General features: G+C 48.6%; 1 protein-coding gene across 1 annotated transcript in view; it reads right to left on the bottom strand.

The window, feature by feature from the left end:
- The window catches only part of LOC146860813 (sperm-specific sodium:proton exchanger-like), a 4,738,575-nt gene that overhangs the window by 3,957,414 nt on the left and 768,698 nt on the right, over positions 1–12,463 (bottom strand). The window lies entirely within an intron of this gene.

Below are 12,463 nucleotides of genomic sequence, written 5' to 3'. Positions count from 1 at the left end.
GTCATGCTTCATCATCGGGTCACCCCGACGCCTACAATCGGGGTGGGCTCAACCACAGTGTTGGGAGCTCTTTTGATAAATGAAGACTAGGGGGATTAAAGATTAAAAAACTACAATACCCAAGAATGTTACTAACGCATCTCTGTGCTCACGCGATGACGCCGCAACGTAATTTCCGGCTGCAGAGTTTGGGCGTTCTGTTTCCATCCGTAACTCTTCCCGCGCTACCTTTCAATATTTAAACACCGATCCCCGGGGGCTCTATGCACAAGCCGAGGACCGGTGCCAATTAGGTATATGAAGCGGGATGATAACTTGAAACGAAGTAAGAACTATGTGCTGCGCACAAGCACACCATTTGCATATTTAACTTGGCGAAAAAAGGATAGACTTCTTTTCATATCCCCATTATTAAGGGTTCTACTTGATCTCCTTTCTTCCTCCTTTCAAAACTTTCCTAACAACGATAATTGCCATAGGACCACCCACAGTCTACTACAGGTCCTGTGCAAAGTGATTTACCTCTCCAAGCAGAGTAAGAACTGAATGAATGATTTCGAATACATTGAGTCGATGTGTGAGTGTTGAGGAACGCATTGAGTTGTTTGCACTTTTAATGTATACTGTTGGAGGGACAGACGCGGTTAGCTGTTTGTAGGGACTGAAACACGGTGTTGGTACACTGGAATGTACACATCCTAACACGCAGATAGTGTTAGCATGAGATTAACGTTGCCACCACACTATAATCTGGCACATAGAATATGACCCTGATCGCAGGGCTGGTCGCTCCAAGCACCGCACTGCTCCCCGTGTGTTCCCAGGACTTTCACCGCTGCTGCCGCGAGTTCGACGCTGCTCCTGTGCTTTGAGTATCTAGTGCTTTTATATTACTGTGCCCTTGTGTATTTGCCTGTGCCACTGTTGTATTGCCTGTTTTTGCTCCTTTCTGGTCTCCCCGTGATTGTTTCTTTCCTGCTTTGTGCCCCCCACTACCCGCTGCTGCTCCTCGGCGGCCCCGCCCCTTTTGCTTTCTGTACCCGCTTCCCCGACACCCATTCCCCACCCCGCTCACGCCTCCCAGCTGCTCCTCCCTCCCACTTGGCCATATATGGAGGAGACCGCGCAGTGGTGAGCTGTGACCCTTAACCCTGCTCGCAGGGACGGTCGCTCCACGCACCGCACGGCTCCCCGTGTGTTCCCAGGACTTTCACCGCTGCTGCCGCGAGTTCGACGCTGCTCCTGTGCTTTGAGTATCTAGTGCTTTTATATTACTGTGCCCTTGTGTATTTGCCTGTGCCGCTGTTGTATTGCCTGTTTTTGCTCCTTTCTGGTCACCCCGTGATTGTTTCTTTCTCGCTTTGTGCCCCCCCGCTCTCCGCCGCCGCTCCCCGCCGCCACTCACTGGCGGCCCCGTCCCTTTTGCTTTCTGTACCCATTCCCTGACGCCCATTCGCCACCCTGCTCCCGCCTCCCAGCTGCTCCTCCCTCCCACTTGGCCATATATGGAGGAGACAGCGCGGTGGTGAGCTGTGACCCTTAACCCTGCTCGCAAGGCTGGTCGCTCCACGCACCGCACGGATCCCCGTGTGTTCCCAGGACTTTCACCGCAAGTTCGATGCTGCTCCTGTGCTTTGAGTATCTAGTGCTTTTATAATACTGTGCCCTTGTGTATTTGCCTGTGCCACTGTTGTATTGCCTGTTTTTGCTCCTTTCTGGTCTCCCCGTGATTGTTTCTTTCCCGCTTTGTGCCCCCCCGCTCCCCGGCGGCCCCGCCCCTTTTGCTTTCTGTACCTGCTTCCCCGATGCCCATTCGCCACCCCGCTCCCGCCTCCCAGCTGCTCCTCCCTCCCACTTCGCCATATATGGAGGAGACCACGCGGACGCGCAGCGGACGTGCGCAGCGGACGCGCCTAAAGGCACGCCAAAGGCAAGCCCGTCTGTACCCATCCGCGCCTGGACCGCGCCCAGCGCCAGGACCCCTGGACCTCGCCGGACCCAGACCAACTGACTGAAATACGACAGCACCGCCCTCAACGCACTCAACAACGGACGCCCGCCCGCCTGCTATCAAGCCACCCCTAGACGCACCCACGGGCCCTTCACCTGTCAAGCCTGCAAATTCACCTGCCTCAGACTCCGTACCCCGCCCGCCAAAGCAAACAGCAACAACAACCACCTCAAGTGCATCCTCCTCAACACCCGCTCCGTTCACAAGCACGCCATTTAACTCTGGGACCTGCTCGACACAACAGCACCTGACGTCGCCTTCCTCACAGAAACCTGGATGAACGCCTCCTCAGCCCCCGACATCGCCATAGCCATCCCGGACGGCTACAAAATTACCCGGAAGAACCGCATTAACTAAACGGGAGGAGGGAACGCCATCATCCACAGAAACACCATCAGCGTCACGACCAATGCCGAAGACTCCATCTCCTCTGCCGAACACCTACACTTCCAGATCCACACCGACCCCCAAACCACCCACAGAGGAACACTCATCTACAGACCCCCGGGCCCACGCGCACAATTCAGCGAAACCATCGCCGACCTCATCAGCCCGCACGCCCTAGCCTCACCAGAATACATCCTCCTTGGAGACCTGAACTTTCACCTGGAGAATAACAACGACAACACCACCTCCACCCTGCTCGACAACCTCGCCAACCTCGGACTCAAGCAACTGGTGGACACCCCCACTCACCTCGCTGGCCACACCCTCGACGCCATCTTCTCCGCCAGCAACCACGTCGCCTTCAACCACTCCACAGGACTCCACTGGACCGACCACAGCTGCATACATTTCACATTCAAGAAGACCACATCTCACCACCACACGCTTTGTATCCCCCACAGATGCTGGAGCAAAATCACCACTGACCAGCTTACCACATCACTGAGCCAGAACCCACCTGCCGACACCAACATACCCAACACCAACGACGCAGCTCTCAACTTCGCACAGTGGATCACCAACTGCGCCAACGACCTCGCTCCACTGAAGAACCCCCACAGCAAGACCACCACCAGAAAACCCTCATGGTTCACAGACGCCCTCAAAACCGCAAAGAGATCCTGACGAACATTCGAAAAGACCTGGCGCCAAGAACGAACGACAGAAAACATGACAGCCCTCAAAGCCGCCACCCGCGAATACCATCAGCAGATCCAGACCACCAAGAGGACATCGTTCAAAGAGCGACTGGACAACAACACCCATAACAGCAAGGAACTCTTCAGCATCGTCAAACAGCTCTCCAACCCCAACGCCAGCAACAACAACATCACCCCTTCACAGGACCTCTGCAACTCCCTTGCCACGTTCTTCCACCGCAAAATTGCAGACATAAACGACAGCTTCGGACCCCAAACCCCACTTCAGGACACCAAACCAGCGACTCCCAGCATCACCATCAACTCCTGGACCCCCATCAGCAGTGAAGACACCATCCACGTCATGAGCACCATCCACTCCGGCTCCCCCTCCGACCCATGACCCCATCACATCTTCCACCACCACCGCACCCCACCTGCGGAACGTCATAAACAGCTCCTTCATGTCAGCGACCTTCCCTGAGAGCTGAAAACACGCAGAGATAAACGCCCTCCTGAAGAAACCCACAGCAGACCCCAAGGACCTCAAGAACTTCCGACCCATCTCTCTTCTCCCCTTCCCGGCTAAAGTCATCGAGAAGACCGTCAACAAACAGCTGACTGCTTTCCTCGAGGACAACAACTCGCTCGACCCATCCCAGTCCGGATTCCGAGCCAACCACAGCACCGAGACCGCCCTCATCACAGCCACAGACGACATCAGAACCCTGATAGACAACGGGGAAACAGCCGCCCTCATCCTCCTGGACTGTGGTACTGTAAAAATCGGAACCATGTAGGTGGCATGGCAAGTTTGGTATCAGCGAACCGCAAATGAGCAACGCGGTATGTATGAGTGTTTTCATCATGTTCCACTGATGCATTCACCGTGTATACGATATTATCCATGGGTTCCATTTTACAGTAGTAGCCATTTTTGTGGTTGCCCTCACATAGGCTGCGCACTAAGGCCATGCCTAGGCTTAAAGGACACGTACACCTTCGGTGACTTCTCTCTGACCTGTGCAAGCCGACTCCGCTGCCCGAGGTCAATCCTGTCCGGCCGGTTCCTTTCTCGCGGCCTAATGTGATTAGCATCAGGGCTCAACCCATCATAAAGCCCCTGTTCGCACACGATCCCTGACTAAGCTGTTTTCACACCTGACTCTGTTTCCTACTTTATGGCTTGACGTGCCCGTTTTATTGGGGTCTGCTGTTATCTGATGAGGGTTCTGAGCCTTGCTGGGTACAATAACTGCATGCTTAATGAACTGAAATGTGGGATTGTCATTATGACTCTGCTGTTCCTTTGAAACTAAAATATGTGAATGACCACTTGTAAAACAGGGGCGGTGTTACCCCCAAAGCGTAATTTTGTGTATATAAACAAAGACTGGTTTTTGGTTCGGGAGCAGTCTCCTGAGAACATACATCGTGTTGTACTTCTCGGATATCTGTGATTGGTCTGCAGCCAATAAAGACGTTCTTTGAATTCACCTAGAAGACTCTGTGTTTCTGTGGGTCTGAAACAGGAAGAATCCGAAGTCTTAGGGTGTGTTCCCTTGCACCGCTGGGTTCTAAAAACCCGGTACTTCAGTTGGCGCCCAACTCGGGGCGATTTTAGTGGTACCGGTCCAAGCCAGAGGTTCGTGAGGAGCTTCGTGTGGAAATTCTGGAGGAAGGCCGCCACTTCGTCGACCTCTGCATGTCGACGTGGTCCGAAAGTCTTTTCTGCGAGGTTCTCCGCGTCCCGACGGCTACTAAGGACTGCTGCCCTGATTAATCCCCCTGTTTTGGACCCTTGACGATTTGGTAGAGCAAAACAATTGAGAGAGTCTTCTGGTGAAGTCATCGATACCTCAGTTAAGTATAAATGGAGCGTCTCCCAGTTTGTTTGGTATCCTTCGGGATTTTGGTATCCTTCGGGATCGCTTTGATTTGGGTCTTGCAAGTGCCAAAGCCAGAGGACTCGTGTATTCACGAGACTATCGTATTCGATAATCCTTTGAAGTTTGAAACTAGACTAGTGAGCAAAGATGCCTGGTTCTAGTATATTTGGAAATTTGTTTTGTTTTGGTTGTAAAAGGGACTCCCGATTGGAGGATTCGTGTCCGGTTCCTCCAATTGGAACTCCAACTTATGAGCTTTATGTGAAACATGGCATGGGCCCCATTACGTATAATGAAGTATGGGTCCGATACACCAGAAAGGATGGTGTTTTAAAATGGCCCCAAAATGGTAGTTTCGACACAGAGATTCTAGATAATTTAGAAGTTAAATTGTTCAAGAAGAAAGCCCGGCCGGCAATGTTTGATTCCTTCCGCCTATGGCGAAAGGAAGCCAAACAAAAAGAAATTAAATTAGCAAAGAAACATAAAAGAGAGAGAGGTATGTCGATCATGCAAGCAGCTTTGCAGTTTAAGGATAATGAAGAGGACCGAATGGATGAGCAGTTGCATAGGCAACGCAAACTAGTAATTGATAAATGTTACCCAGTGTTGCCACCCCTTCAACAAGATGAGTCAAAAGAGAAAGATTCCCTAATGTCCCATTTTTTAAGTTCGCCTCCCCCTTTTGCGCAAAATGCTACTGCGCCTCCACAGCCCGTCAATGTGCAGCCTGCAGCTAATGTGCAGCAAGCTTTCCCGCAGCCGCCAGCTCCTCCCCAGCCAGCTCCTGTCCCGGTAGCACAGCCTTCCCAAGGGCCGCCGATTTTGCTACCTACCACTTCTGCGCCCCTTGCGACTTTTTCGAGCACATCAGCTGCCTCTCTTGGTGCCCTACCTACTGCTACCCCTGTATCTCTATCTGCACCCGTTTTCCTTGCCTCGACTTCTCCTTCTGCACGACAGCGAATAGCTAGTGCAGTCACTAGCCTTATATCACCCCTCTTCGGGTCGTCTACTACGACCCCTGGTCCACAGCGTAAGCAATTACGTAGTCAAATACCTGGTTCTAGGGAGAAAGAAGAACTGGGCCGCATGGCACGTAGATGGATTGTTTATCCTTCTAGATATGATGTAGAGTCTGGTGTTAATGTTTTTCATCAGTGGGAAGCGCCACAACAGCGGTACGTTTTTGAGAAAATGTGTGAAATTCTATGTGAGGAATTGGAAGATAATGATGTAGACTCCAGTCCGCAAGAGTTGTGTCAAGTGCGATTTGAATTTGGAAAAGGTACGATTGTGGGTTCTGATGTTGAGAAAGCAGTTGCGACACTGCTGTCTTTCAGGAATGGGGATTGTCAGCAATCGTTGTTTGGACAGGAATTCCCTGAAGGGAAACAAGTAAAAGCGCGACAATATCCGATGCGTGAGGTTCCTCCAGTTTGGAGACCTGGTGATGCGAATGCTAATCCACCTGTTCTGGCACATTTTCAGCGTGTTTGGGTACATGTTCCCTGGAAACGATCTGAAGTTTTAGCCCTTAAACAGACATTGCCTGACCCCCGTAAGAACCCTGCAGGATATTATAAGGAGTTATCACAGACTGCAGAATCGTGTGTCATGAACCTGGCAGACATAGATATGTTGTTCGGAAATGTTGTTCCGCAGCCTTTGTGGGGATTGATTCGTAATGCAGATCATGCTGCAGAATTAGGTGACACATGGGCTAATATCATTAATGTGGACAATGGACAGGTCGGTGGTGCCAAACCTGATCCCGTGGTAGCAGAACTCCCTGGTAGAATAATTAGTTATATGAAAACTTTAATGCCCGCGATACGTGTAAATTGGGATAAATTATCCGCGTGCAAACAGAAGAAAGATGAAACAGTGTCCGATTTCTTCACTAGGTTTGAAGAAACATTTGTCGACCACAGTGGTCAGGACATGAGTACAGAAGGTGGCCAACGGTTATTTGTCGATAAATTTGTGCATAATTTGCTTCCAGAGTTGTGTAAGAAATTAAAAGATTCGGAGAGTTCTTGGGCAGTTTCCTCTTCAGCACAAATACTGGCTACTGCACAGTATTATGAAAATAGGGATAAAGATGAGAAGGATAGAACAGATAAGAAAATGAAAGAGTTGAAAACGAAGGTTCTTTTACAGCAGGCTTATCCGCCACGTGCAGGTCAGAATAATTATAGGCAAACACAGGGTATCTATCAGCAACCCCAACAGTTTCAGAATAATCAGCAAATGTATGGGTATTATCAACCACGTGTCCCTATCGGTCCCAATCAATGTTCGTATTGCAAGGAGGAGGTCACTTTAAAAATAATTGTCTCAGATTGTTACAACGCACGAATAATGCTTGTGGCACAAGAGGTAGAGGTGGCCAGCAAGCACCAAGAGGTAGAGGGCGTGGAAATGTTCCCCAGAACGCGCGTCCTCTTCCGCCTCAAAATCCGATGAATAGTTTTGATCAGCAAGCCAATGTGGCCGGCAAGACAGCGCAGTACTATAATAATGACTACTATGCAGAAGATGATAATACGGAAGGGGATGATTACTAGGACAGCCGTAGACAGAGAGAGGGAGTTGTTGCAGTGCCAGTGGACCAGAACGGACCGTATGTTAAGGTGACTACAGCGGGTATAACAGAGCCCTTTCTGCTGGACACTGGTGCTGCAAAGAGTTCTATTATGCGCTCCAAACTCCCTGGCGCGCCTTTGTCTGGCGAAATGAATGTTTCCGTAGGTTTTTCTGGCGCCCCGGTTAGGAACCCGATCTCAACTCCTATGGCCCTTTCTGTTGGATCTTGTGAGCTGAAAGCACCCCTCATCCTAACGACAGGATGTAATGAAAACTTGTTAGGATTAGACCTGTTGAAGAGATTACATGCGACATTATATTGTTCTCCCTCAGGAGTACAACTTACGCTTTGTAAGTAAGTAATTTCTCCCATGTATTTGTCAAAGAATGAATTGCCAGCCGAATTGACGTCTCTTCCTGATGCCCTTTGGGCCACTGGCCCTAACGATGTGGGCCTTTTGGAAATACCGCCTTACGTTGTCACTTTAAAAGCCAATGTTAAATTGCCCCGCATTCCCCAGTACAAGATCTCTAAGGAAGGTGAAAAAGCGTTGTTAGCAATTATCTATGATTTAATTGAGAAGGATGTCATTGAAGAGACAAGAGGCAACGTTTGCAATAGTCCGGTTCTGCTTGTTTTGAAACGTACTGACCCTTCGCAGCCACCTGTTTACAGATTTGTGATCGATCTTAGAGAGGTCAATAAGGTTGTTGTGCCCCAGTTTCCAGTGGTCCCTGATATAACCGCCTTGTTGACTATGATCCCAGCTTCCGCTGCTTGGTTCTCAGTAATTGATTTGAAGAATGCTTTCTTTAGTATCCCGATTGCAGAGGAGAGCAGAGATATTTTTGGCTTTTGTTTAGGAGGTCGAAGCATCCGTTTTAAACGTGCTCCACAGGGCTACTGTGAAAGCCCATCAATGTACAGTCAGGCTTTAAAAGCACAGCTTGATGCCCTTGTTTTACCTAAAGGTGCTACCCTTATCCAGTATGTTGACGATTTACTAATCGCCGCAGATACTGAGGAGATTTGTAAGCAAGCTACATCATCATTGTTGCGTCATTTGTCTACCTTCCATCACAAAGTGTCTCTCTCTAAGCTGCAATATTGTCGACAAGAGGTGACCTATTTAGGTCATCTCTTCTCGAAGGAGGGAAGGAAGCTGACCCCAGAAAGTATCCAAGCCATTGCACAATTAAGCGTGCCAAAGACAAAGAGAGAAGTGCGTGCTTTCCTGGGCATCACTTCATATTGCAGGCACTGGATCCCGAGTTTTTCTTTATTGGCAAAACCATTGCTAGCATTAACATATAAAGATATACCAAATCCTGTCCCATGGTCTGAAGAGTGTCAGAAAAGTTTTGTGGAATTACGAGAGGCATTATGTTCAGCTCCTGTGTTGGGTACCCCCGACTATAGTAAGCCTTTTACCCTGTATGTTTATGAAAGAGACGGTTGTGCATTGTCAGTACCGACACAGCCTTTTGGAGACAGACCGCGCCCATGCGCGTATTTTTCATCGACTTTGGACCCTGTAGCGAGGGCATTGCCAAGTTGTTTAAGAGCTACAGCGGCAGCAGCTGCGTCTATTCGACTGTCTGCTGGACTAGTGATGAATAACACATTGATTGTAATGGTTCCTCATGTAGTGGACACATTGTTAAATAGGACCAAGACACAGCATTTAACTAATGCTCGATTGTCAAGTTACGAGTTGACGCTGCTTGCGAGTCATGTACACATAAAGAGGTGCAATACGTTGAATCCAGCCACATTACTGCCAATTTCAGCAGACCCAGATGAGGTTGAACAGCATGATTGTCTGTTCAGAACAGAAGAAGAAACAAAAGGGAGAGTGGATCTTAAAGATACTCCCCTGGTTGAATGTGATGGTACCTTGTGGGTGGATGGTTCATGCTTCAAGCTTCCGAATGGTCATACGACTGCTGCGTATGCCGTCACGACTCTGCACACGATTGTTGAAACTGCACGCATACCACATAATTCGGCTCAAGCAGCAGAATTAATTGCACTCACAAGAGCATGCGTGTTGTCGAAAGGAATGAAAGTGAACATATATACTGACAGTCAGTACGCGTTTGGTGTGGCCCATAGTTTTGGGCGTTTGTGGAAAGAACGTGGGTTCCTGACTTCGCATGGAGCTAAGATTCAGAATGGTGAGTTAGTGAATGATCTCCTTGAGTCGCTGACCTTGCCATTACAAGTTGCGATTGTGAAATGCAGCGCACACAAGAAGGTTACCGATGATGTTGGGCGTGGTAATGCATTTGCTTACGAGATCACGAAAGAAACAGCAAAAGATGTGACAACCCGAATGTATGTTGCAGGCCCCGCAAGATGGGTTGGTGATGTTGGAATGTGTGAAGACACGATAGAGAGTGTGAAGTCCCTTCAAGCTGAAGCCACAGAAAAAGAATTAAGTGTGTGGAAAGAGAGTAAGGGTAAATTAGATGAAAACGGTTGTTGGATTGATTTGTCAGAACACCGGCGTTGGTTGTTACCTGATGCGTATGTGCTTCCAGTGGTTACGATGGCGCATGGAATGGCACATATCAGTGTGAAAGGGGTTTGTAAGTTGTTGGCTCCAGTATGGCGGAGTGCTAGAATCCCTAAATGTGCAGAGAATGTAGTCAAAAATGGCATGGTATGTCTGAAATACAATCCTGGTAGGGGAACCCCAACTCCACCTGGTCATTTTGCGCCTCCATCATATCCTTTTGAAGTTCTGCAACTAGACTTCATCCACATGGAAAGGTGCAACAATTTGAAATATGTACTGGTTGTTGTTTGTGCCTTTTCAAAATGGATAGAAGCATATCCCCTAAAAGACAATACTGCCTTATCCACAGCTAAAGCCCTAGTTAAATAATTTTTTCCTAGGTTCGGAATGCCAAGGATGGTATGGAGTGATAACGGGAGTGAATTTGTAGGCCGAGTGATGAAGAATGTGTGTGAGGGACTAGGCATTAAGAAAAAGTTTCACGCTGCAAATCACCCCCAATCAGCTGGATTAGTAGAGTGCTACAATGGCACCTTGAAGCTTAAATTGGCCAAAATTAAGGCGAGCTCCGGCCTTAAATGGCCTGACGCTCTGCCCTTAGCACTCCTGTCAACAAGAATAACTGTACATTCGCAAGTGGGACTTAGTCCCTATGAGATAGTGTTTGGCCGTCCGGCCAATGTATGGGGAGTGCCAAGGCTGACAAAGTTCAGTGAAATCGAATATCCAGTACTGCTTGATTACCTGTATGAATTGTCGGCTAAATTGCGTGTCTTACACCAACAGGTTCACGATACTCTGCCCCAGGCCTCTGAAGCTCCAGGACACCCTATTAACCCTGGAACGTGGGTCCTAGTTAAAAAATTTCAACGTGTAAAGAATGATGAGCCCCGTTGGATCGGCCCCGACCTAGTACTGCTATCAACAAGATCGGCAGTTCAAGTGAAAGGGAAAAAGAATTGGATACACGGCATACACTGTAAAAGGATCCCTTTGCCCCTACCGTATGATCGGTGGGTCCAGGAGGGGATCGCTGACTCCGAGGCTGAGACTGTGCCTCGTTTTGTGCCATTTAGCTATGCACGTGTAAAGGGGACAAATACAGAGCGAGAAAGTGACGACATTCTGCAGGAAGCTATATCGCCATCAATTCGATTGGATACCACAGAGCCTGAACTCTTGTTTCAAGACCAGACAGTGTCTGGCAGAAATAGGTATAATTTGAGGCCAAGAACAATGGACAAATAAAAATTATTTTTCCTTTGATATTTTCAAAAGTGCAGCTCTCATCTGAGAAACTTTTTGATTTTTTGTTTTTCGAACCACCATCCGGGTTCAGCTGCAGGGTCGCGGTGCCAAGACTTTGGGGTACAAGCCGAAGACGTTAGGTCAACGGTTCTGGTTGGTCTAGGTCGTTCCCTGAACTGACAGGTGTACTCCTTAGCAGAAGATACTCATCCGCCGCGAGCAGCACGATTAGAGGATGGAGTTTTTCAGGATGAAGAAGCCCACTGAGGAAATTAATTTCAAGAGCAGAATATGTAAAATAATGAATAACAAATGTTTTGTAGTATTATGTCTGTTTGTACTCTCTAGCATAATGATGTTTTCTGTAGGCTGCGTATTATTATCTCTCCAAGTGCCACTTGCACCCACTGTACAGCCCACACCTCTTCCTACAGTTTCCCAACACTCTTTCCACCCTCTGCCAGAACACGAACAAGCTAGACCTGCTGAATTTGTAAACAATTTGTTCATTCAACTCCTGCACCAGCACCAACTAGTTATGAATACAACGAACTGCTGGGTGTGTGGTTTGATGCCGCACACCATTAATAAGGGCATCCCATATCTAGTACTGCCATTCAGCTATAATGGTTCATCATGGGCATTCCAGACCATGTTTCTCTTTGCGCTTGAAACCTACTCCCAGCGACCACCGCGTTCCATTAGACCTAACTCGAATAATAAAGCCTTGATGAAAGGAGTTGCAGATATGAGTAGAGATATCGATGCATATACATCTATTCCCAAGGATGAGTTGCGAGCTTATGTAGGTTGGAACGCGACTGGGTATAGCATCAGTTTGGGTGAAAAACAGCGCAAAAGTTCATCTCCGATTTGGGTCGTACCCCACATAGGTCGGTTCTGTCTACAAGGTAATGGTCAGAATCCAAGAGCTCAACTAGGGAAGAGTAACTGTACTGAAACATACACTTTTCCATCACAGTTTTCCCCTGCGTTTTTGGCTGCCAAGGGTACATACTTTGTCTGCAATGATCGAGCATATACATGGTTGCCCCCTGATTTCTCGGGCACATGCTATGTTGCGAATTTGCTACCGCCAACATTTACTGCCGCCTCTGA

This window comes from Triturus cristatus, chromosome 3_1 (genome assembly GCF_964204655.1).
Source record: "Triturus cristatus chromosome 3_1, aTriCri1.1, whole genome shotgun sequence".
NCBI lineage: Eukaryota > Metazoa > Chordata > Amphibia > Caudata > Salamandridae > Triturus > Triturus cristatus.
The sequence above is the reverse complement of the archived record's forward strand: the minus strand, read 5'-3'. Positions and strand labels throughout refer to the sequence as shown.